The 22,558-nt window shown below is 38.2% G+C and overlaps 26 non-coding genes across 26 annotated transcripts; all 26 read left to right on the plus strand.

Moving 5' to 3' along the window:
- Positions 1-289: 289 nt before the first annotated feature.
- Positions 290-361, plus strand: trnaa-ugc (transfer RNA alanine (anticodon UGC)). The gene has a single exon. It is a non-coding gene; the product is annotated as a tRNA-Ala (tRNA).
- Positions 362-969: 608 nt separating this feature from the next.
- On the plus strand, positions 970-1,041 carry trnaa-ugc (transfer RNA alanine (anticodon UGC)). Its single transcript has one exon. It is a non-coding gene; the product is annotated as a tRNA-Ala (tRNA).
- A 614-nt stretch (positions 1,042-1,655) lies between these two features.
- On the plus strand, positions 1,656-1,727 carry trnaa-ugc (transfer RNA alanine (anticodon UGC)). Its single transcript has one exon. It is a non-coding gene; the product is annotated as a tRNA-Ala (tRNA).
- A 616-nt stretch (positions 1,728-2,343) lies between these two features.
- On the plus strand, positions 2,344-2,415 carry trnaa-ugc (transfer RNA alanine (anticodon UGC)). Its single transcript has one exon. It is a non-coding gene; the product is annotated as a tRNA-Ala (tRNA).
- A 613-nt stretch (positions 2,416-3,028) lies between these two features.
- Positions 3,029-3,100, plus strand: trnaa-ugc (transfer RNA alanine (anticodon UGC)). The gene has a single exon. It is a non-coding gene; the product is annotated as a tRNA-Ala (tRNA).
- A 617-nt stretch (positions 3,101-3,717) lies between these two features.
- Positions 3,718-3,789, plus strand: trnaa-ugc (transfer RNA alanine (anticodon UGC)). Its single transcript has one exon. It is a non-coding gene; the product is annotated as a tRNA-Ala (tRNA).
- Positions 3,790-4,403: 614 nt separating this feature from the next.
- trnaa-ugc (transfer RNA alanine (anticodon UGC)) lies at positions 4,404-4,475 on the plus strand. The gene has a single exon. It is a non-coding gene; the product is annotated as a tRNA-Ala (tRNA).
- Positions 4,476-5,092: 617 nt separating this feature from the next.
- Positions 5,093-5,164, plus strand: trnaa-ugc (transfer RNA alanine (anticodon UGC)). Its single transcript has one exon. It is a non-coding gene; the product is annotated as a tRNA-Ala (tRNA).
- Positions 5,165-5,778: 614 nt separating this feature from the next.
- Positions 5,779-5,850, plus strand: trnaa-ugc (transfer RNA alanine (anticodon UGC)). The gene has a single exon. It is a non-coding gene; the product is annotated as a tRNA-Ala (tRNA).
- A 611-nt stretch (positions 5,851-6,461) lies between these two features.
- Positions 6,462-6,533, plus strand: trnaa-ugc (transfer RNA alanine (anticodon UGC)). The gene has a single exon. It is a non-coding gene; the product is annotated as a tRNA-Ala (tRNA).
- A 615-nt stretch (positions 6,534-7,148) lies between these two features.
- Positions 7,149-7,220, plus strand: trnaa-ugc (transfer RNA alanine (anticodon UGC)). Its single transcript has one exon. It is a non-coding gene; the product is annotated as a tRNA-Ala (tRNA).
- A 612-nt stretch (positions 7,221-7,832) lies between these two features.
- On the plus strand, positions 7,833-7,904 carry trnaa-ugc (transfer RNA alanine (anticodon UGC)). The gene has a single exon. It is a non-coding gene; the product is annotated as a tRNA-Ala (tRNA).
- Positions 7,905-8,521: 617 nt separating this feature from the next.
- Positions 8,522-8,593, plus strand: trnaa-ugc (transfer RNA alanine (anticodon UGC)). The gene has a single exon. It is a non-coding gene; the product is annotated as a tRNA-Ala (tRNA).
- A 614-nt stretch (positions 8,594-9,207) lies between these two features.
- On the plus strand, positions 9,208-9,279 carry trnaa-ugc (transfer RNA alanine (anticodon UGC)). Its single transcript has one exon. It is a non-coding gene; the product is annotated as a tRNA-Ala (tRNA).
- Positions 9,280-9,895: 616 nt separating this feature from the next.
- Positions 9,896-9,967, plus strand: trnaa-ugc (transfer RNA alanine (anticodon UGC)). The gene has a single exon. It is a non-coding gene; the product is annotated as a tRNA-Ala (tRNA).
- A 614-nt stretch (positions 9,968-10,581) lies between these two features.
- On the plus strand, positions 10,582-10,653 carry trnaa-ugc (transfer RNA alanine (anticodon UGC)). Its single transcript has one exon. It is a non-coding gene; the product is annotated as a tRNA-Ala (tRNA).
- A 614-nt stretch (positions 10,654-11,267) lies between these two features.
- Positions 11,268-11,339, plus strand: trnaa-ugc (transfer RNA alanine (anticodon UGC)). Its single transcript has one exon. It is a non-coding gene; the product is annotated as a tRNA-Ala (tRNA).
- Positions 11,340-11,951: 612 nt separating this feature from the next.
- trnaa-ugc (transfer RNA alanine (anticodon UGC)) lies at positions 11,952-12,023 on the plus strand. Its single transcript has one exon. It is a non-coding gene; the product is annotated as a tRNA-Ala (tRNA).
- Positions 12,024-12,639: 616 nt separating this feature from the next.
- Positions 12,640-12,711, plus strand: trnaa-ugc (transfer RNA alanine (anticodon UGC)). Its single transcript has one exon. It is a non-coding gene; the product is annotated as a tRNA-Ala (tRNA).
- Positions 12,712-13,325: 614 nt separating this feature from the next.
- On the plus strand, positions 13,326-13,397 carry trnaa-ugc (transfer RNA alanine (anticodon UGC)). The gene has a single exon. It is a non-coding gene; the product is annotated as a tRNA-Ala (tRNA).
- Positions 13,398-16,454: 3,057 nt separating this feature from the next.
- trnaa-ugc (transfer RNA alanine (anticodon UGC)) lies at positions 16,455-16,526 on the plus strand. Its single transcript has one exon. It is a non-coding gene; the product is annotated as a tRNA-Ala (tRNA).
- A 614-nt stretch (positions 16,527-17,140) lies between these two features.
- On the plus strand, positions 17,141-17,212 carry trnaa-ugc (transfer RNA alanine (anticodon UGC)). Its single transcript has one exon. It is a non-coding gene; the product is annotated as a tRNA-Ala (tRNA).
- Positions 17,213-17,825: 613 nt separating this feature from the next.
- Positions 17,826-17,897, plus strand: trnaa-ugc (transfer RNA alanine (anticodon UGC)). The gene has a single exon. It is a non-coding gene; the product is annotated as a tRNA-Ala (tRNA).
- Positions 17,898-18,510: 613 nt separating this feature from the next.
- Positions 18,511-18,582, plus strand: trnaa-ugc (transfer RNA alanine (anticodon UGC)). The gene has a single exon. It is a non-coding gene; the product is annotated as a tRNA-Ala (tRNA).
- A 616-nt stretch (positions 18,583-19,198) lies between these two features.
- Positions 19,199-19,270, plus strand: trnaa-ugc (transfer RNA alanine (anticodon UGC)). The gene has a single exon. It is a non-coding gene; the product is annotated as a tRNA-Ala (tRNA).
- Positions 19,271-19,884: 614 nt separating this feature from the next.
- trnaa-ugc (transfer RNA alanine (anticodon UGC)) lies at positions 19,885-19,956 on the plus strand. Its single transcript has one exon. It is a non-coding gene; the product is annotated as a tRNA-Ala (tRNA).
- The last annotated feature ends 2,602 nt before the right edge of the window (positions 19,957-22,558 follow it).

The raw sequence follows: 22,558 nt of genomic DNA on the forward strand, positions 1-22,558 counted from the left end.
AGACCATAAGGTTAAAAAACAAACCAAATTAAGAAAACTAAACTGAAAAACAAAAAAATACAATTAAAACTAAGTTGCTCCGCCAGAGTGTCTCTTTTGGGTCACTTTTGTTGGTCCCAAGACCGATTTGTTTGTTCCATGTGTAACTCTGTGTTGTTGTTTGTGTTGCACTGCTTTGCTTTATCTTGGCCAGGTCGCAGTGGTGTATGAGAACTTGTCCTTAACTGGCTATACCTGGTGAAATAAAAGTGACATTTAAAAAAATAGGCAACATTTTTTTCCTAGAAAGGGGAATGTAGCTCAGTGGTAGAGCGCATGCTTTGCATGTATGAGGTCCTGGGTTCAATCCCCAGCTTCTCCATCTTTTTTGCAAAGACCCAACTTCTACTTTCCAGAATGTTGAAATTCTAAGCAGGAAACAGAGATTGCAAAATCATTGGTCTGTAATCTGAAGAATATGCGTTCGCCCTGGCTTACATAAAAAAATACAAAATTAACCTGAATTAGGGCCAGACTAGTTACCATCATTTCTCACATTGCAATTGAAAGTCTTTTCTATTGTCTCTTTTGGTCCATTTAGATTGTTAATGTAGATTGTATAGAATTATTTATTATTATTTTATGTTATGGTTAAAAATGTTAATGTTTTACTGTGACTTGTCGTAGGCTCCTAAGTAGACCATAAGGTTAAAAAACAAACCAAATTAAGAAAACTAAACTGAAAAACAAAAAAATACAATTAAAAACTAAGTTGCTCCGCCAGAGTGTCTCTTTTGGGTCACTTTTGTTGGTCCCAAGACCGGATTTGTTTGTTCCATGTGTAACTCTGTGTTGTTGTTTGTGTTGCACTGCTTTGCTTTATCTTGGCCAGGTCGCAGTGGTGTATGAGAACTTGTCCTTAACTGGCTTACCTGGTGAAATAAAAGTGACATTTAAAAAAATAAGGCAACATTTTTTACTTCCTAGAAAGGGGATGTAGCTCAGTGGTAGAGTGCATGCTTTGCATGTATGAGGTCCTTGGTTCAATCCCCAGCTTCTCCATGTTTTTTTGCAAAGACCCAACTTCTACTTTCCAGAATGTTGAAAATTCTAAGCAGGAAACAGAGATGTGCAAAATCATTTGGTCTTGTAATCTGAAGAATATGCCTTCGCCCTGGCTTACATAAAAAAATACAAAAATTAACCTGAATTAGTGACAGACTAGTTACCATCATTTTCTCACATTGCAATTGAAAGTTTTTTCTATGGTCTCTTTTTGGTCCATTTAGATTGTTAATGTAGATTGTATAGAATTATTTATTATTATTTTTATGTTATGGTTAAAAATGTTAATGTTTTACTGTGACTTGTCGTAGGCTCCTAAGTAGACCATAAGGTTAAAAACCAAACCAAATTAAGACAACTAAACTGAAAAACAAAAAAATACAATTAAAAACTAAGTTGCTCCGCCAGAGTGTCTCTTTTGGGTCACTTTTGTTGGTCCCAAGCCCGGATTTGTTTGTTCCATGTGTAACTCTGTGTTGTTGTTTGTGTTGCACTGCTTTGCTTTATCTTGGCCAGGTCGCAGTGGTGTATGAGAACTTGTCCTTAACTGGCTTACCTGGTGAAATAAAAGTGACATTTAAAAAAATAGGCAACATTTTTTTTCCTAGAAAGGGGATGTAGCTCAGTGGTAGAGCGCATGCTTTGCATGTATGAGGTCCTGGGTTCAATCCCCAGCTTCTCCATCTTTTTTTGCAAAGACCCAACTTCTACTTTCCAGAATGTTTAAATTCTAAGCAGGAAACAGAGATGTGCAAAATCATTTGGTCTTGTAATCTGAAGAATATGCGTTCGCCCTGGCTTACATAAAAAAATACAAAAATTAACCTGAATTAGGGCCAGACTAGTTACCATCATTTTCTCACATTGCAATTGAAAGTCTTTTCTATTGTCTCTTTTTGGTCCATTTAGATTGTTAATGTAGATTGTATAGAATTATTTATTATTATTTTTATGTTATGGTTAAAAATGTTAATGTTTTACTGTGACTTGTCGTAGGCTCCTAAGTAAGACCATAAGGTTAAAAAACAAACCAAATTAAGAAAACTAAACTGAAAAACAAAAAAATACAATTAAAAACTAAGTTGCTCCGCCAGAGTGTCTCTTTTGGGTCACTTTTGTTGGTCCCAAGACCGGATTTGTTTGTTCCATGTGTAACTCTGTGTTGTTGTTTGTGTTGCACTGCTTTGCTTTATCTTGGCCAGGTCGCAGTGGTGTATGAGAACTTGTCCTTAACTGGCTTACCTGGTTAAATAAAAGTGACATTTAAAAAAATAAGCAACATTTTTAACTTCCCAGAAAGGGGATGTAGCTCAGTGGTAGAGTGCATGCTTTGCATGTATGAGGTCCTTGGTTCAATCCCCAGCTTCTCCATGTTTTTTTGCAAAGACCCAACTTCTACTTTCCAGAATGTTGAAAATCTAAGCAGGAAACAGAGATGTGCAAAATCATTTGGTCTTGTAATCTGAAGAATATGCGTTCGCCCTGGCTTACATAAAAAAATACAAAAATTAACCTGAATTAGTGACAGACTAGTTACCATCATTTTCTCACATTGCAATTGAAAGTTTTTTCTATGGTCTCTTTTTGGTCCATTTAGATTGTTAATGTAGATTGTATAGAATTATTTATTATTATTTTTATGTTATGGTTAAAAATGTTAATGTTTTACTGTGACTTGTCGTAGGCTCCTAAGTAGACCATAAGGTTAAAAACCAAACCAAATTAAGACAACTAAACTGAAAAACAAAAAAATACAATTAAAAACTAAGTTGCTCCGCCAGAGTGTCTCTTTTGGGTCACTTTTGTTGGTCCCAAGCCCGGATTTGTTTGTTCCATGTGTAACTCTGTGTTGTTGTTTGTGTTGCACTGCTTTGCTTTATCTTGGCCAGGTCGCAGTGGTGTATGAGAACTTGTCCTTAACTGGCTTACCTGGTGAAATAAAAGTGACATTTAAAAAAATAGGCAACATTTTTTTTCCTAGAAAGGGGATGTAGCTCAGTGGTAGAGCGCATGCTTTGCATGTATGAGGTCCTGGGTTCAATCCCCAGCTTCTCCATCTTTTTTTGCAAAGACCCAACTTCTACTTTCCAGAATGTTTAAATTCTAAGCAGGAAACAGAGATGTGCAAAATCATTTGGTCTTGTAATCTGAAGAATATGCGTTCGCCCTGGCTTACATAAAAAAATACAAAAATTAACCTGAATTAGGGCCAGACTAGTTACCATCATTTTCTCACATTGCAATTGAAAGTCTTTTCTATTGTCTCTTTTTGGTCCATTTAGATTGTTAATGTAGATTGTATAGAATTATTTATTATTATTTTTATGTTATGGTTAAAAATGTTAATGTTTTACTGTGACTTGTCGTAGGCTCCTAAGTAAGACCATAAGGTTAAAAAACAAACCAAATTAAGAAAACTAAACTGAAAAACAAAAAAATACAATTAAAAACTAAGTTGCTCCGCCAGAGTGTCTCTTTTGGGTCACTTTTGTTGGTCCCAAGACCGGATTTGTTTGTTCCATGTGTAACTCTGTGTTGTTGTTTGTGTTGCACTGCTTTGCTTTATCTTGGCCAGGTCGCAGTGGTGTATGAGAACTTGTCCTTAACTGGCTTACCTGGTTAAATAAAAGTGACATTTAAAAAAATAAGCAACATTTTTTAACTTCCCAGAAAGGGGATGTAGCTCAGTGGTAGAGTGCATGCTTTGCATGTATGAGGTCCTTGGTTCAATCCCCAGCTTCTCCATGTTTTTTTGCAAAGACCCAACTTCTACTTTCCAGAATGTTGAAAATCTAAGCAGGAAACAGAGATGTGCAAAATCATTTGGTCTTGTAATCTGAAGAATATGCCTTCGCCCTGGCTTACATAAAAAAAATACAAAAATTAACCTGAATTAGTGACAGACTAGTTACCATCATTTTCTCACATTGCAATTGAAAGTTTTTTCTATGGTCTCTTTTTGGTCCATTTAGATTGTTAATGTAGATTGTATAGAATTATTTATTATTATTTTTATGTTATGGTTAAAAATGTTAATGTTTTACTGTGACTTGTCGTAGGCTCCTAAGTAGACCATAAGGTTAAAAACCAAACCAAATTAAGACAACTAAACTGAAAAACAAAAAAATACAATTAAAAACTAAGTTGCTCCGCCAGAGTGTCTCTTTTGGGTCACTTTTGTTGGTCCCAAGCCCGGATTTGTTTGTTCCATGTGTAACTCTGTGTTGTTGTTTGTGTTGCACTGCTTTGCTTTATCTTGGCCAGGTCGCAGTGGTGTATGAGAACTTGTCCTTAACTGGCTTACCTGGTGAAATAAAAGTGACATTTAAAAAAATAGGCAACATTTTTTTTCCTAGAAAGGGGATGTAGCTCAGTGGTAGAGCGCATGCTTTGCATGTATGAGGTCCTGGGTTCAATCCCCAGCTTCTCCATCTTTTTTTGCAAAGACCCAACTTCTACTTTCCAGAATGTTTAAATTCTAAGCAGGAAACAGAGATGTGCAAAATCATTTGGTCTTGTAATCTGAAGAATATGCGTTCGCCCTGGCTTACATAAAAAAATACAAAAATTAACCTGAATTAGGGCCAGACTAGTTACCATCATTTTCTCACATTGCAATTGAAAGTCTTTTCTATTGTCTCTTTTTGGTCCATTTAGATTGTTAATGTAGATTGTATAGAATTATTTATTATTATTTTTATGTTATGGTTAAAAATGTTAATGTTTTACTGTGACTTGTCGTAGGCTCCTAAGTAAGACCATAAGGTTAAAAAACAAACCAAATTAAGAAAACTAAACTGAAAAACAAAAAAATACAATTAAAAACTAAGTTGCTCCGCCAGAGTGTCTCTTTTGGGTCACTTTTGTTGGTCCCAAGACCGGATTTGTTTGTTCCATGTGTAACTCTGTGTTGTTGTTTGTGTTGCACTGCTTTGCTTTATCTTGGCCAGGTCGCAGTGGTGTATGAGAACTTGTCCTTAACTGGCTTACCTGGTTAAATAAAAGTGACATTTAAAAAAATAAGCAACATTTTTTAACTTCCCAGAAAGGGGATGTAGCTCAGTGGTAGAGTGCATGCTTTGCATGTATGAGGTCCTTGGTTCAATCCCCAGCTTCTCCATGTTTTTTTGCAAAGACCCAACTTCTACTTTCCAGAATGTTGAAAATCTAAGCAGGAAACAGAGATGTGCAAAATCATTTGGTCTTGTAATCTGAAGAATATGCCTTCGCCCTGGCTTACATAAAAAAAATACAAAAATTAACCTGAATTAGTGACAGACTAGTTACCATCATTTTCTCACATTGCAATTGAAAGTTTTTTCTATGGTCTCTTTTTGGTCCATTTAGATTGTTAATGTAGATTGTATAGAATTATTTATTATTATTTTTATGTTATGGTTAAAAATGTTAATGTTTTACTGTGACTTGTCGTAGGCTCCTAAGTAGACCATAAGGTTAAAAACCAAACCAAATTAAGACAACTAAACTGAAAAACAAAAAAATACAATTAAAAACTAAGTTGCTCCGCCAGAGTGTCTCTTTTGGGTCACTTTTGTTGGTCCCAAGCCCGGATTTGTTTGTTCCATGTGTAACTCTGTGTTGTTGTTTGTGTTGCACTGCTTTGCTTTATCTTGGCCAGGTCGCAGTGGTGTATGAGAACTTGTCCTTAACTGGCTTACCTGGTGAAATAAAAGTGACATTTAAAAAAATAGGCAACATTTTTTTTCCTAGAAAGGGGATGTAGCTCAGTGGTAGAGCGCATGCTTTGCATGTATGAGGTCCTGGGTTCAATCCCCAGCTTCTCCATCTTTTTTTGCAAAGACCCAACTTCTACTTTCCAGAATGTTTAAATTCTAAGCAGGAAACAGAGATGTGCAAAATCATTTGGTCTTGTAATCTGAAGAATATGCGTTCGCCCTGGCTTACATAAAAAAATACAAAAATTAACCTGAATTAGGGCCAGACTAGTTACCATCATTTTCTCACATTGCAATTGAAAGTCTTTTCTATTGTCTCTTTTTGGTCCATTTAGATTGTTAATGTAGATTGTATAGAATTATTTATTATTATTTTTATGTTATGGTTAAAAATGTTAATGTTTTACTGTGACTTGTCGTAGGCTCCTAAGTAGACCATAAGGTTAAAAACAAACCAAATTAAGAAAACTAAACTGAAAAACAAAAAAATACAATTAAAAACTAAGTTGCTCCGCCAGAGTGTCTCTTTTGGGTCACTTTTGTTGGTCCCAAGCCCGGATTTGTTTGTTCCATGTGTAACTCTGTGTTGTTGTTTGTGTTGCACTGCTTTGCTTTATCTTGGCCAGGTCGCAGTGGTGTATGAGAACTTGTCCTTAACTGGCTTACCTGGTGAAATAAAAGTGACATTTAAAAAATAGGCAACATTTTTTTTCCTAGAAAGGGGATGTAGCTCAGTGGTAGAGCGCATGCTTTGCATGTATGAGGTCCTGGGTTCAATCCCCAGCTTCTCCATCTTTTTTTGCAAAGACCCAACTTCTACTTTCCAGAATGTTTAAATTCTAAGCAGGAAACAGAGATGTGCAAAATCATTTGGTCTTGTAATCTGAAGAATATGCGTTCGCCCTGGCTTACATAAAAAAATACAAAAATTAACCTGAATTAGGGCCAGACTAGTTACCATCATTTTCTCACATTGCAATTGAAAGTCTTTTCTATTGTCTCTTTTTGGTCCATTTAGATTGTTAATGTAGATTGTATAGAATTATTTATTATTATTTTTATGTTATGGTTAAAAATGTTAATGTTTTACTGTGACTTGTCGTAGGCTCCTAAGTAGACCATAAGGTTAAAAAACAAACCAAATTAAGAAAACTAAACTGAAAAACAAAAAAATACAATTAAAAACTAAGTTGCTCCGCCAGAGTGTCTCTTTTGGGTCACTTTTGTTGGTCCCAAGACCGGATTTGTTTGTTCCATGTGTAACTCTGTGTTGTTGTTTGTGTTGCACTGCTTTGCTTTATCTTGGCCAGGTCGCAGTGGTGTATGAGAACTTGTCCTTAACTGGCTTACCTGGTTAAATAAAAGTGACATTTAAAAAAATAGGCAACATTTTTTACTTCCTAGAAAGGGGATGTAGCTCAGTGGTAGAGCGCATGCTTTGCATGTATGAGGTCCTGGGTTCAATCCCCAGCTTCTCCATGTTTTTTTGCAAAGACCCAACTTCTACTTTCCAGAATGTTGAAATCTAAGCAGGAAACAGAGATGTGCAAAATCATTTGGTCTTGTAATCTGAAGAATATGCCTTCGCCCTGGCTTACATAAAAAAATACAAAAATTAACCTGAATTAGTGACAGACTAGTTACCATCATTTTCTCACATTGCAATTGAAAGTTTTTTCTATGGTCTCTTTTTGGTCCATTTAGATTGTTAATGTAGATTGTATAGAATTATTTATTATTATTTTTATGTTATGGTTAAAAATGTTAATGTTTTACTGTGACTTGTCGTAGGCTCCTAAGTAGACCATAAGGTTAAAAACCAAACCAAATTAAGACAACTAAACTGAAAAACAAAAAAATACAATTAAAAACTAAGTTGCTCCGCCAGAGTGTCTCTTTTGGGTCACTTTTGTTGGTCCCAAGCCCGGATTTGTTTGTTCCATGTGTAACTCTGTGTTGTTGTTTGTGTTGCACTGCTTTGCTTTATCTTGGCCAGGTCGCAGTGGTGTATGAGAACTTGTCCTTAACTGGCTTACCTGGTGAAATAAAAGTGACATTTAAAAAAATAGGCAACATTTTTTTTCCTAGAAAGGGGATGTAGCTCAGTGGTAGAGCGCATGCTTTGCATGTATGAGGTCCTGGGTTCAATCCCCAGCTTCTCCATCTTTTTTTGCAAAGACCCAACTTCTACTTTCCAGAATGTTTAAATTCTAAGCAGGAAACAGAGATGTGCAAAATCATTTGGTCTTGTAATCTGAAGAATATGCGTTCGCCCTGGCTTACATAAAAAAATACAAAAATTAACCTGAATTAGGGCCAGACTAGTTACCATCATTTTCTCACATTGCAATTGAAAGTCTTTTCTATTGTCTCTTTTTGGTCCATTTAGATTGTTAATGTAGATTGTATAGAATTATTTATTATTATTTTTATGTTATGGTTAAAAATGTTAATGTTTTACTGTGACTTGTCGTAGGCTCCTAAGTAAGACCATAAGGTTAAAAAACAAACCAAATTAAGAAAACTAAACTGAAAAACAAAAAAATACAATTAAAAACTAAGTTGCTCCGCCAGAGTGTCTCTTTTGGGTCACTTTTGTTGGTCCCAAGACCGGATTTGTTTGTTCCATGTGTAACTCTGTGTTGTTGTTTGTGTTGCACTGCTTTGCTTTATCTTGGCCAGGTCGCAGTGGTGTATGAGAACTTGTCCTTAACTGGCTTACCTGGTTAAATAAAAGTGACATTTAAAAAAATAAGCAACATTTTTTAACTTCCCAGAAAGGGGATGTAGCTCAGTGGTAGAGTGCATGCTTTGCATGTATGAGGTCCTTGGTTCAATCCCCAGCTTCTCCATGTTTTTTTGCAAAGACCCAACTTCTACTTTCCAGAATGTTGAAAATCTAAGCAGGAAACAGAGATGTGCAAAATCATTTGGTCTTGTAATCTGAAGAATATGCCTTCGCCCTGGCTTACATAAAAAAAATACAAAAATTAACCTGAATTAGTGACAGACTAGTTACCATCATTTTCTCACATTGCAATTGAAAGTTTTTTCTATGGTCTCTTTTTGGTCCATTTAGATTGTTAATGTAGATTGTATAGAATTATTTATTATTATTTTTATGTTATGGTTAAAAATGTTAATGTTTTACTGTGACTTGTCGTAGGCTCCTAAGTAGACCATAAGGTTAAAAACCAAACCAAATTAAGACAACTAAACTGAAAAACAAAAAAATACAATTAAAAACTAAGTTGCTCCGCCAGAGTGTCTCTTTTGGGTCACTTTTGTTGGTCCCAAGCCCGGATTTGTTTGTTCCATGTGTAACTCTGTGTTGTTGTTTGTGTTGCACTGCTTTGCTTTATCTTGGCCAGGTCGCAGTGGTGTATGAGAACTTGTCCTTAACTGGCTTACCTGGTGAAATAAAAGTGACATTTAAAAAAATAGGCAACATTTTTTTTCCTAGAAAGGGGATGTAGCTCAGTGGTAGAGCGCATGCTTTGCATGTATGAGGTCCTGGGTTCAATCCCCAGCTTCTCCATCTTTTTTTGCAAAGACCCAACTTCTACTTTCCAGAATGTTTAAATTCTAAGCAGGAAACAGAGATGTGCAAAATCATTTGGTCTTGTAATCTGAAGAATATGCGTTCGCCCTGGCTTACATAAAAAAATACAAAAATTAACCTGAATTAGGGCCAGACTAGTTACCATCATTTTCTCACATTGCAATTGAAAGTCTTTTCTATTGTCTCTTTTTGGTCCATTTAGATTGTTAATGTAGATTGTATAGAATTATTTATTATTATTTTTATGTTATGGTTAAAAATGTTAATGTTTTACTGTGACTTGTCGTAGGCTCCTAAGTAGACCATAAGGTTAAAAAACAAACCAAATTAAGAAAACTAAACTGAAAAACAAAAAAATACAATTAAAAACTAAGTTGCTCCGCCAGAGTGTCTCTTTTGGGTCACTTTTGTTGGTCCCAAGACCGGATTTGTTTGTTCCATGTGTAACTCTGTGTTGTTGTTTGTGTTGCACTGCTTTGCTTTATCTTGGCCAGGTCGCAGTGGTGTATGAGAACTTGTCCTTAACTGGCTTACCTGGTTAAATAAAAGTGACATTTAAAAAAATAAGCAACATTTTTTAACTTCCCAGAAAGGGGATGTAGCTCAGTGGTAGAGTGCATGCTTTGCATGTATGAGGTCCTTGGTTCAATCCCCAGCTTCTCCATGTTTTTTTGCAAAGACCCAACTTCTACTTTCCAGAATGTTGAAAATCTAAGCAGGAAACAGAGATGTGCAAAATCATTTGGTCTTGTAATCTGAAGAATATGCCTTCGCCCTGGCTTACATAAAAAAAATACAAAAATTAACCTGAATTAGTGACAGACTAGTTACCATCATTTTCTCACATTGCAATTGAAAGTTTTTTCTATGGTCTCTTTTTGGTCCATTTAGATTGTTAATGTAGATTGTATAGAATTATTTATTATTATTTTTATGTTATGGTTAAAAATGTTAATGTTTTACTGTGACTTGTCGTAGGCTCCTAAGTAGACCATAAGGTTAAAAACCAAACCAAATTAAGACAACTAAACTGAAAAACAAAAAAATACAATTAAAAACTAAGTTGCTCCGCCAGAGTGTCTCTTTTGGGTCACTTTTGTTGGTCCCAAGCCCGGATTTGTTTGTTCCATGTGTAACTCTGTGTTGTTGTTTGTGTTGCACTGCTTTGCTTTATCTTGGCCAGGTCGCAGTGGTGTATGAGAACTTGTCCTTAACTGGCTTACCTGGTGAAATAAAAGTGACATTTAAAAAAATAGGCAACATTTTTTTTCCTAGAAAGGGGATGTAGCTCAGTGGTAGAGCGCATGCTTTGCATGTATGAGGTCCTGGGTTCAATCCCCAGCTTCTCCATGTTTTTTTGCAAAGACCCAACTTCTACTTTCCAGAATGTTGAAAATTCTAAGCAGGAAACAGAGATGTGCAAAATCATTTGGTCTTGTAATCTGAAGAATATGCCTTCGCCCTGGCTTACATAAAAAAATACAAAAATTAACCTGAATTAGTGACAGACTAGTTACCATCATTTTCTCACATTGCAATTGAAAGTTTTTTCTATGGTCTCTTTTTGGTCCATTTAGATTGTTAATGTAGATTGTATAGAATTATTTATTATTATTTTTATGTTATGGTTAAAAATGTTAATGTTTTACTGTGACTTGTCGTAGGCTCCTAAGTAGACCATAAGGTTAAAAACCAAACCAAATTAAGACAACTAAACTGAAAAACAAAAAAATACAATTAAAAACTAAGTTGCTCCGCCAGAGTGTCTCTTTTGGGTCACTTTTGTTGGTCCCAAGCCCGGATTTGTTTGTTCCATGTGTAACTCTGTGTTGTTGTTTGTGTTGCACTGCTTTGCTTTATCTTGGCCAGGTCGCAGTGGTGTATGAGAACTTGTCCTTAACTGGCTTACCTGGTGAAATAAAAGTGACATTTAAAAAAATAGGCAACATTTTTTTTCCTAGAAAGGGGATGTAGCTCAGTGGTAGAGCGCATGCTTTGCATGTATGAGGTCCTGGGTTCAATCCCCAGCTTCTCCATGTTTTTTTGCAAAGACCCAACTTCTACTTTCCAGAATGTTTAAATTCTAAGCAGGAAACAGAGATGTGCAAAATCATTTGGTCTTGTAATCTGAAGAATATGCGTTCGCCCTGGCTTACATAAAAAAATACAAAAATTAACCTGAATTAGGGCCAGACTAGTTACCATCATTTTCTCACATTGCAATTGAAAGTCTTTTCTATTGTCTCTTTTTGGTCCATTTAGATTGTTAATGTAGATTGTATAGAATTATTTATTATTATTTTATGTTATGGTTAAAAATGTTAATGTTTTACTGTGACTTGTCGTAGGCTCCTAAGTAGACCATAAGGTTAAAAAACAAACCAAATTAAGAAAACTAAACTGAAAAACAAAAAAATACAATTAAAAACTAAGTTGCTCCGCCAGAGTGTCTCTTTTGGGTCACTTTTGTTGGTCCCAAGCCCGGATTTGTTTGTTCCATGTGTAACTCTGTGTTGTTGTTTGTGTTGCACTGCTTTGCTTTATCTTGGCCAGGTCGCAGTGGTGTATGAGAACTTGTCCTTAACTGGCTTACCTGGTGAAATAAAAGTGACATTTAAAAAAATAGGCAACATTTTTTTTCCTAGAAAGGGGATGTAGCTCAGTGGTAGAGCGCATGCTTTGCATGTATGAGGTCCTGGGTTCAATCCCCAGCTTCTCCATGTTTTTTTGCAAAGACCCAACTTCTACTTTCCAGAATGTTTAAATTCTAAGCAGGAAACAGAGATGTGCAAAATCATTTGGTCTTGTAATCTGAAGAATATGCGTTCGCCCTGGCTTACATAAAAAAATACAAAAATTAACCTGAATTAGGGCCAGACTAGTTACCATCATTTTCTCACATTGCAATTGAAAGTCTTTTCTATTGTCTCTTTTTGGTCCATTTAGATTGTTAATGTAGATTGTATAGAATTATTTATTATTATTTTTATGTTATGGTTAAAAATGTTAATGTTTTACTGTGACTTGTCGTAGGCTCCTAAGTAGACCATAAGGTTAAAAAACAAACCAAATTAAGAAAACTAAACTGAAAAACAAAAAAATACAATTAAAAACTAAGTTGCTCCGCCAGAGTGTCTCTTTTGGGTCACTTTTGTTGGTCCCAAGACCGGATTTGTTTGTTCCATGTGTAACTCTGTGTTGTTGTTTGTGTTGCACTGCTTTGCTTTATCTTGGCCAGGTCGCAGTGGTGTATGAGAACTTGTCCTTAACTGGCTTACCTGGTTAAATAAAAGTGACATTTAAAAAAATAAGCAACATTTTTTAACTTCCCAGAAAGGGGATGTAGCTCAGTGGTACAGTGCATGCTTTGCATGTATGAGGTCCTTGGTTCAATCCCCAGCTTCTCCATGTTTTTTTGCAAAGACCCAACTTCTACTTTCCAGAATGTTGAAAATCTAAGCAGGAAACAGAGATGTGCAAAATCATTTGGTCTTGTAATCTGAAGAATATGCCTTCGCCCTGGCTTACATAAAAAAAATACAAAAATTAACCTGAATTAGTGACAGACTAGTTACCATCATTTTCTCACATTGCAATTGAAAGTTTTTTCTATGGTCTCTTTTTGGTCCATTTAGATTGTTAATGTAGATTGTATAGAATTATTTATTATTATTTTTATGTTATGGTTAAAAATGTTAATGTTTTACTGTGACTTGTCGTAGGCTCCTAAGTAGACCATAAGGTTAAAAACCAAACCAAATTAAGACAACTAAACTGAAAAACAAAAAAATACAATTAAAAACTAAGTTGCTCCGCCAGAGTGTCTCTTTTGGGTCAATTTTGTTGGTCCCAAGCCCGGATTTGTTTGTTCCATGTGTAACTCTGTGTTGTTGTTTGTGTTGCACTGCTTTGCTTTATCTTGGCCAGGTCGCAGTGGTGTATGAGAACTTGTCCTTAACTGGCTTACCTGGTGAAATAAAAGTGACATTTAAAAAAATAGGCAACATTTATTTTCCTAGAAAGGGGATGTAGCTCAGTGGTAGAGTGCATGCTTTGCATGTATGAGGTCCTGGGTTCAATCCCCAGCTTCTCCATGTTTTTTTGCAAAGACCCAACTTCTACTTTCCAGAATGTTGAAATTCTAAGCAGGAAACAGAGATGTGCAAAATCATTTGGTCTTGTAATCTGAAGAATATGCGTTCGCCCTGGCTTACATAAAAAAAATACAAAAATTAACCTGAATTAGGGCCAGACTAGTTACCATAATTTTCTCACATTGCAATTGAAAGTTTTTTCTATGGTCTCTTTTTGGTCCATTTAGATTGTTAATGTAGATTGTATAGAATTATTTATTATTATTTTTATGTTATGGTTAAAAATGTTAATGTTTTACTGTGACTTGTCGTAGGCTCCTAAGTAGACCATAAGGTTAAAAACCAAACCAAATTAAGACAACTAAACTGAAAAACAAAAAAATACAATTAAAAACTAAGTTGCTCCGCCAGAGTGTCTCTTTTGGGTCACTTTTGTTGGTCCCAAGCCCGGATTTGTTTGTTCAAATCAAATCAAATCAAATCAAATCAAATTTATTTGTCACATACACATGGTTAGCAGATGTTAATGCGAGTGTAGCGAAATGCTTGTGCTTCTAGTTCCGACAATGCAGTAATAACGAACAAGTAATCTAACTAACAATTCCAAAAAAAACTACTGTCTTATACACAGTGTAAGGGGATAAAGAATATGTACATAAGGATATATGAATGAGTGATGGTACAGAGCAGCATAGGCAAGATACAGTAGATGATATCGAGTACAGTATATACATATGAGATGAGTATGTAAACCAAGTGGCATAGTTAAAGTGGCTAGTGATACATGTATTACATAAGGATGCAGTCGATGATATAGAGTACAGTATCTACGTATGCATATGAGATGAATAATGTAGGGTAAGTAACATTATATAAGGTAGCATTGTTTAAAGTGGCTAGTGATATATTTACATCATTTCCCATCAATTCCCATGATTAAAGTGGCTGGAGTAGAGTCAGTGGCATTGACAGTGTGTTGGCAGTAGCCACTCAATGTTAGTGGTGGCTGTTTAACAGTCTGATGGCCTTGAGATAGAAGCTGTTTTTCAGTCTCTCGGTCCCAGCTTTGATGCACCTGTACTGACCTCGCCTTCTGGATGACAGCGGGATGAACAGGCAGTGGCTCGGGTGGTTGATGTCCTTGATGATCTTTATGGCCTTCCTGTAGCATCGGGTGGTGTAGGTGTCCTGGAGGGCAGGTAGTTTGCCCCCGGTGATGCGTTGTGCAGACCTCACTACCCTCTGGAGAGCCTTACGGTTGAGGGCGGTGCAGTTGCCATACCAGGCGGTGATACAGCCCGCCAGGATGCTCTCGATTGTGCATCTGTAGAAGTTTGTGAGTGCTTTTGGTGACAAGCCGAATTTCTTCAGCCTCCTGAGGTTGAAGAGGCGCTGCTGCGCCTTCTTCACGATGCTGTCTGTGTGAGTGGACCAATTCAGTTTGTCTGTGATGTGTATGCCGAGGAACTTAAAACTTGCTACCCTCTCCACTACTGTTCCATCGATGTGGATGGGGGGGTGTTCCCTCTGCTGTTTCCTGAAGTCCACAATCATCTCCTTAGTTTTGTTGACGTTGAGTGTGAGGTTATTTTCCTGACACCACACTCCGAGGGCCCTCACCTCCTCCCTGTAGGCCGTCTCGTCGTTGTTGGTAATCAAGCCTACCACTGTTGTGTCGTCCGCAAACTTGATGATTGAGTTGGAGGCGTGCGTGGCCACGCAGTCGTGGGTGAACAGGGAGTACAGGAGAGGGCTCAGAATGCACCCTTGGGGGGCCCCAGTGTTGAGGATCAGCGGGGAGGAGATGTTGTTGCCTACCCTCACCACCTGGGGGCGGCCCGTCAGGAAGTCCAGTACCCAGTTGCACAGGGCGGGGTCGAGACCCAGGGTCTCGAGCTTGATGACGAGCTTGGAGGGTACTATGGTGTTGAATGCCGAGCTGTAGTCGATGAACAGCATTCTCACATAGGTATTCCTCTTGTCCAGATGGGTTAGGGCAGTGTGCAGTGTGGTTGAGATTGCATCGTCTGTGGACCTATTTGGGCGGTAAGCAAATTGGAGTGGGTCAAGGGTGTCAGGTAGGGTGGAGGTGATATGGTCCTTGACTAGTCTCTCAAAGAACTTCATGATGACGGATGTGAGTGCTACGGGGCGGTAGTCATTTAGCTCAGTTACCTTAGCTTTCTTGGGAACAGGAACAATGGTGGCCCTGTTGAAGCATGTGGGAACAGCAGACTGGTATAGGGATTGGTTGAATATGTCCGTAAACACACCGGCCAGCTGGTCTGCGCATGCTCTGAGGGCGCGGCTGGGGATGCCGTCTGGGCCTGCAGCCTTGCGAGGGTTAACACGTTTAAATGTCTTACTCACTTCGGCTGCAGTGAAGGAGAGACCGCATGTTTTCGTTGCAGGCCGTGTCAGTGGCACTGTATTGTCCTCAAAGCGGGCAAAAAAGTTGTTTAGTCTGCCTGGGAGCAAGACATCCTGGTCCGTGACTGGGCTGGGTTTCTTCCTGTAGTCCGTGATTGACTGTAGACCCTGCCACATGCCTCTTGTGTCTGAGCCGTTGAATTGAGATTCTACTTTGTCTCTGTACTGGCGCTTAGCTTGTTTGATAGCCTTGCGGAGGGAATAGCTGCGCTGTTTGTATTCAGTCATGTTACCAGACACCTTGCCCTGATTAAAAGCAGTGGTTCGCGCCTTCAGTTCCACACGAATGCTGCCATCAATCCACGGTTTCTGGTTGGGGAATGTTTTAATCGTTGCTATGGGAACGACATCTTCAACGCACGTTCTAATGAACTCGCACACCGAATCAGCGTATTCGTCAATGTTGTTGGCTGACGCAATACGAAACATCTCCCAGTCCACGTGATGGAAGCAGTCTTGGAGTGTGGAGTCAGCTTGTGTAACTCTGTGTTGTTGTTTGTGTTGCACTGCTTTGCTTTATCTTGGCCAGGTCGCAGTGGTGTATGAGAACTTGTCCTTAACTGGCTTACCTGGTTAAATAAAAGTGACATTTAAAAAAATAAGCAACATTTTTTAACTTCCCAGAAAGGGGATGTAGCTCAGTGGTACAGTGCATGCTTTGCATGTATGAGGTCCTTGGTTCAATCCCCAGCTTCTCCATGTTTTTTTGCAAAGACCCAACTTCTACTTTCCAGAATGTTGAAAATCTAAGCAGGAAACAGAGATGTGCAAAATCATTTGGTCTTGTAATCTGAAGAATATGCCTTCGCCCTGGCTTACATAAAAAAAATACAAAAATTAACCTGAATTAGTGACAGACTAGTTACCATCATTTTCTCACATTGCAATTGAAAGTTTTTTCTATGGTCTCTTTTTGGTCCATTTAGATTGTTAATGTAGATTGTATAGAATTATTTATTATTATTTTTATGTTATGGTTAAAAATGTTAATGTTTTACTGTGACTTGTCGTAGGCTCCTAAGTAGACCATAAGGTTAAAAACCAAACCAAATTAAGACAACTAAACTGAAAAACAAAAAAATACAATTAAAAACTAAGTTGCTCCGCCAGAGTGTCTCTTTTGGGTCAATTTTGTTGGTCCCAAGCCCGGATTTGTTTGTTCCATGTGTAACTCTGTGTTGTTGTTTGTGTTGCACTGCTTTGCTTTATCTTGGCCAGGTCGCAGTGGTGTATGAGAACTTGTCCTTAACTGGCTTATCTGGTGAAATAAAAGTGACATTTAAAAAAATAGGCAACATTTATTTTCCTAGAAAGGGGATGTAGCTCAGTGGTAGAGTGCATGCTTTGCATGTATGAGGTCCTGGGTTCAATCCCCAGCTTCTCCATGTTTTTTTGCAAAGACCCAACTTCTACTTTCCAGAATGTTGAAATTCTAAGCAGGAAACAGAGATGTGCAAAATCATTTGGTCTTGTAATCTGAAGAATATGCGTTCGCCCTGGCTTACATAAAAAAATACAAAAATTAACCTGAATTAGGGCCAGACTAGTTACCATCATTTTCTCACATTGCAATTGAAAGTCTTTTCTATTGTCTCTTTTTGGTCCATTTAGATTGTTAATGTAGATTGTATAGAATTATTTATTATTATTTTAATGTTATGGTTAAAAATGTTAATGTTTTACTGTGACTTGTCGTAGGCTCCTAAGTAGACCATAAGGTTAAAAAACAAACCAAATTAAGAAAACTAAACTGAAAAACAAAAAAATACAATTAAAAACTAAGTTGCTCCGCCAGAGTGTCTCTTTTGGGTCACTTTTGTTGGTCCCAAGCCCGGATTTGTTTGTTCCATGTGTAACTCTGTGTTGTTGTTTGTGTTGCACTGCTTTGCTTTATCTTGGCCAGGTCGCAGTGGTGTGTGAGAACTTGTCCTTAACTGGCTTACCTGGTGAAATAAAAGTGACATTTAAAAAAATAGGCAACATTTTTTTTCCTAGAAAGGGGATGTAGCTCAGTGGTAGAGCGCATGCTTTGCATGTATGAGGTCCTGGGTTCAATCCCCAGCTTCTCCATGTTTTTTTGCAAAGACCCAACTTCTACTTTCCAGAATGTTTAAATTCTAAGCAGGAAACAGAGATGTGCAAAATCATTTGGTCTTGTAATCTGAAGAATATGCGTTCGCCCTGGCTTACATAAAAAAATACAAAAATTAACCTGAATTAGGGCCAGACTAGTTACCATCATTTTCTCACATTGCAATTGAAAGTCTTTTCTATTGTCTCTTTTTGGTCCATTTAGATTGTTAATGTAGATTGTATAGAATTATTTATTATTATTTTAATGTTATGGTTAAAAATGTTAATGTTTTACTGTGACTTGTCGTAGGCTCCTAAGTAGACCATAAGGTTAAAAAACAAACCAAATTAAGAAAACTAAACTGAAAAACAAAAAAATACAATTAAAAACTAAGTTGCTCCGCCAGAGTGTCTCTTTTGGGTCACTTTTGTTGGTCCCAAGCCCGGATTTGTTTGTTCCATGTGTAACTCTGTGTTGTTGTTTGTGTTGCACTGCTTTGCTTTATCTTGGCCAGGTCGCAGTGGTGTATGAGAACTTGTCCTTAACTGGCTTACCTGGTGAAATAAAAGTGACATTTAAAAAAATAGGCAACATTTTTTTTCCTAGAAAGGGGATGTAGCTCAGTGGTAGAGCGCATGCTTTGCATGTATGAGGTCCTGGGTTCAATCCCCAGCTTCTCCATGTTTTTTTGCAAAGACCCAACTTCTACTTTCCAGAATGTTTAAATTCTAAGCAGGAAACAGAGATGTGCAAAATCATTTGGTCTTGTAATCTGAAGAATATGCGTTCGCCCTGGCTTACATAAAAAAATACAAAAATTAACCTGAATTAGGGCCAGACTAGTTACCATCATTTTCTCACATTGCAATTGAAAGTCTTTTCTATTGTCTCTTTTTGGTCCATTTAGATTGTTAATGTAGATTGTATAGAATTATTTATTATTATTTTTATGTTATGGTTAAAAATGTTAATGTTTTACTGTGACTTGTCGTAGGCTCCTAAGTAGACCATAAGGTTAAAAAACAAACCAAATTAAGAAAACTAAACTGAAAAACAAAAAAATACAATTAAAAACTAAGTTGCTCCGCCAGAGTGTCTCTTTTGGGTCACTTTTGTTGGTCCCAAGACCGGATTTGTTTGTTCCATGTGTAACTCTGTGTTGTTGTTTGTGTTGCACTGCTTTGCTTTATCTTGGCCAGGTCGCAGTGGTGTATGAGAACTTGTCCTTAACTGGCTTACCTGGTTAAATAAAAGTGACATTTAAAAAAATAAGCAACATTTTTTAACTTCCCAGAAAGGGGATGTAGCTCAGTGGTACAGTGCATGCTTTGCATGTATGAGGTCCTTGGTTCAATCCCCAGCTTCTCCATGTTTTTTTGCAAAGACCCAACTTCTACTTTCCAGAATGTTGAAAATCTAAGCAGGAAACAGAGATGTGCAAAATCATTTGGTCTTGTAATCTGAAGAATATGCCTTCGCCCTGGCTTACATAAAAAAAATACAAAAATTAACCTGAATTAGTGACAGACTAGTTACCATCATTTTCTCACATTGCAATTGAAAGTTTTTTCTATGGTCTCTTTTTGGTCCATTTAGATTGTTAATGTAGATTGTATAGAATTATTTATTATTATTTTTATGTTATGGTTAAAAATGTTAATGTTTTACTGTGACTTGTCGTAGGCTCCTAAGTAGACCATAAGGTTAAAAACCAAACCAAATTAAGACAACTAAACTGAAAAACAAAAAAATACAATTAAAAACTAAGTTGCTCCGCCAGAGTGTCTCTTTTGGGTCAATTTTGTTGGTCCCAAGCCCGGATTTGTTTGTTCCATGTGTAACTCTGTGTTGTTGTTTGTGTTGCACTGCTTTGCTTTATCTTGGCCAGGTCGCAGTGGTGTATGAGAACTTGTCCTTAACTGGCTTACCTGGTGAAATAAAAGTGACATTTAAAAAAATAGGCAACATTTATTTTCCTAGAAAGGGGATGTAGCTCAGTGGTAGAGTGCATGCTTTGCATGTATGAGGTCCTGGGTTCAATCCCCAGCTTCTCCATGTTTTTTTGCAAAGACCCAACTTCTACTTTCCAGAATGTTGAAATTCTAAGCAGGAAACAGAGATGTGCAAAATCATTTGGTCTTGTAATCTGAAGAATATGCGTTCGCCCTGGCTTACATAAAAAAAATACAAAAATTAACCTGAATTAGGGCCAGACTAGTTACCATAATTTTCTCACATTGCAATTGAAAGTTTTTTCTATGGTCTCTTTTTGGTCCATTTAGATTGTTAATGTAGATTGTATAGAATTATTTATTATTATTTTTATGTTATGGTTAAAAATGTTAATGTTTTACTGTGACTTGTCGTAGGCTCCTAAGTAGACCATAAGGTTAAAAACCAAACCAAATTAAGACAACTAAACTGAAAAACAAAAAAATACAATTAAAAACTAAGTTGCTCCGCCAGAGTGTCTCTTTTGGGTCACTTTTGTTGGTCCCAAGCCCGGATTTGTTTGTTCAAATCAAATCAAATCAAATCAAATCAAATTTATTTGTCACATACACATGGTTAGCAGATGTTAATGCGAGTGTAGCGAAATGCTTGTGCTTCTAGTTCCGACAATGCAGTAATAACGAACAAGTAATCTAACTAACAATTCCAAAAAAAACTACTGTCTTATACACAGTGTAAGGGGATAAAGAATATGTACATAAGGATATATGAATGAGTGATGGTACAGAGCAGCATAGGCAAGATACAGTAGATGATATCGAGTACAGTATATACATATGAGATGAGTATGTAAACCAAGTGGCATAGTTAAAGTGGCTAGTGATACATGTATTACATAAGGATGCAGTCGATGATATAGAGTACAGTATCTACGTATGCATATGAGATGAATAATGTAGGGTAAGTAACATTATATAAGGTAGCATTGTTTAAAGTGGCTAGTGATATATTTACATCATTTCCCATCAATTCCCATGATTAAAGTGGCTGGAGTAGAGTCAGTGGCATTGACAGTGTGTTGGCAGTAGCCACTCAATGTTAGTGGTGGCTGTTTAACAGTCTGATGGCCTTGAGATAGAAGCTGTTTTTCAGTCTCTCGGTCCCAGCTTTGATGCACCTGTACTGACCTCGCCTTCTGGATGACAGCGGGATGAACAGGCAGTGGCTCGGGTGGTTGATGTCCTTGATGATCTTTATGGCCTTCCTGTAGCATCGGGTGGTGTAGGTGTCCTGGAGGGCAGGTAGTTTGCCCCCGGTGATGCGTTGTGCAGACCTCACTACCCTCTGGAGAGCCTTACGGTTGAGGGCGGTGCAGTTGCCATACCAGGCGGTGATACAGCCCGCCAGGATGCTCTCGATTGTGCATCTGTAGAAGTTTGTGAGTGCTTTTGGTGACAAGCCGAATTTCTTCAGCCTCCTGAGGTTGAAGAGGCGCTGCTGCGCCTTCTTCACGATGCTGTCTGTGTGAGTGGACCAATTCAGTTTGTCTGTGATGTGTATGCCGAGGAACTTAAAACTTGCTACCCTCTCCACTACTGTTCCATCGATGTGGATGGGGGGGTGTTCCCTCTGCTGTTTCCTGAAGTCCACAATCATCTCCTTAGTTTTGTTGACGTTGAGTGTGAGGTTATTTTCCTGACACCACACTCCGAGGGCCCTCACCTCCTCCCTGTAGGCCGTCTCGTCGTTGTTGGTAATCAAGCCTACCACTGTTGTGTCGTCCGCAAACTTGATGATTGAGTTGGAGGCGTGCGTGGCCACGCAGTCGTGGGTGAACAGGGAGTACAGGAGAGGGCTCAGAATGCACCCTTGGGGGGCCCCAGTGTTGAGGATCAGCGGGGAGGAGATGTTGTTGCCTACCCTCACCACCTGGGGGCGGCCCGTCAGGAAGTCCAGTACCCAGTTGCACAGGGCGGGGTCGAGACCCAGGGTCTCGAGCTTGATGACGAGCTTGGAGGGTACTATGGTGTTGAATGCCGAGCTGTAGTCGATGAACAGCATTCTCACATAGGTATTCCTCTTGTCCAGATGGGTTAGGGCAGTGTGCAGTGTGGTTGAGATTGCATCGTCTGTGGACCTATTTGGGCGGTAAGCAAATTGGAGTGGGTCAAGGGTGTCAGGTAGGGTGGAGGTGATATGGTCCTTGACTAGTCTCTCAAAGAACTTCATGATGACGGATGTGAGTGCTACGGGGCGGTAGTCATTTAGCTCAGTTACCTTAGCTTTCTTGGGAACAGGAACAATGGTGGCCCTGTTGAAGCATGTGGGAACAGCAGACTGGTATAGGGATTGGTTGAATATGTCCGTAAACACACCGGCCAGCTGGTCTGCGCATGCTCTGAGGGCGCGGCTGGGGATGCCGTCTGGGCCTGCAGCCTTGCGAGGGTTAACACGTTTAAATGTCTTACTCACTTCGGCTGCAGTGAAGGAGAGACCGCATGTTTTCGTTGCAGGCCGTGTCAGTGGCACTGTATTGTCCTCAAAGCGGGCAAAAAAGTTGTTTAGTCTGCCTGGGAGCAAGACATCCTGGTCCGTGACTGGGCTGGGTTTCTTCCTGTAGTCCGTGATTGACTGTAGACCCTGCCACATGCCTCTTGTGTCTGAGCCGTTGAATTGAGATTCTACTTTGTCTCTGTACTGGCGC

Source organism: Oncorhynchus kisutch, unplaced genomic scaffold (genome assembly GCF_002021735.2).
Source record: "Oncorhynchus kisutch isolate 150728-3 unplaced genomic scaffold, Okis_V2 scaffold2526, whole genome shotgun sequence".
NCBI classification, from domain to species: Eukaryota; Metazoa; Chordata; class Actinopteri; order Salmoniformes; family Salmonidae; genus Oncorhynchus; species Oncorhynchus kisutch.